General features: G+C 26.5%; 1 protein-coding gene across 1 annotated transcript in view; it reads right to left on the reverse strand.

The window, feature by feature from the left end:
- The window catches only part of ND-MLRQ (NADH dehydrogenase (ubiquinone) MLRQ subunit), a 4713-nt gene that overhangs the window by 531 nt on the left and 3091 nt on the right, over window positions 1-1091 (reverse strand). The gene's annotated exons all lie outside the window — the stretch shown is intronic.

A 1091-nucleotide genomic window follows, 5' to 3' on the forward strand; every position in this document is an offset into this window, starting at 1 on the left:
GAATAAAGTTAATTGAACTAAAATAATCAGAGTTAAAAATAGATAATTAGTATAAAAAATAAATTTAATGAAGCCTTTATAAACTTGAAAATAGTTGCAGATTGGCGGCAAATTCTTAAACTAATAATTAGTGATTATTAGAACAAAGTATTGCATAAATGTATAAATTAAAAAGATATATTTTTAAGTATGCACATTTAGAATAGCTAAAATTAATAAGTCACAGATAACTATGATAACCATGTTTAAATACCCAAATATATTGTGAAATTCAAAATATTTCCAAACAAAATTATGAAACATAACTAATTAAAGAAATAAAATTAGAACAAAAATTCAAGTAGTAACCAAAAATAAAAATTATTGGAGAAGTTTCCTCCCGACAAACTTCTCCAATAATTTTAATTTTTTAGTTGTCCGTAGATTAATGATTGGAGAAGTTTGTGGGAGGGGGGTGCGGTCAGTAAAGAACAACATAAATAAACAAAACAATATTTATTTATTTTATGCCGACGTTTCGACCTGATTTTCAGGTCATCAGGGGTTATGGGGGTAGAAGGTTGGCCACAGAATGGACAAAAAAAGAACCAGCAGTAATATGATATTGAATTATTATTCTTGCCACCCTCATCATATGAAATATAATGTAATAAATAATTATATAAAAAAAGCTATTAGGTTGCACATAATAAAAAATAAGATAAGTAATACGTTCCTAGAAAATTTTTACCAAAAAAAATTAATTTACAAGATTTGAGAAATTAACCTTAAAAATATAAAAAATAAAACAGGAAACGAAATGGTAAATAATAAAAATTTGCATGGATTTAATTGTATTAACAGACTATCTGAGGATATTAAGAAATCATTTAAGGATTATGATGTCAACTCTTTGAGTTATAGACCCAACAATAAAATCAAAATTTATAAGAGCACATTGAAGGACAAAATTGATACAAGGAATCAATCAGGATTAATATATAAAATTCCCTATCTTGCGATATTTTAAACAGGCATAGTAATATATAGTTGTTTAGCCTATCGCTTTGAACAGCCCTGCAAAGTGGGGTGAAACTTCGGACATTAAATAG

This window comes from Halyomorpha halys, unplaced genomic scaffold (assembly GCF_000696795.3).
Source record: "Halyomorpha halys isolate HHAL.00 unplaced genomic scaffold, Hhal_1.1 Scaffold253.1, whole genome shotgun sequence".
NCBI classification, from domain to species: Eukaryota; Metazoa; Arthropoda; class Insecta; order Hemiptera; family Pentatomidae; genus Halyomorpha; species Halyomorpha halys.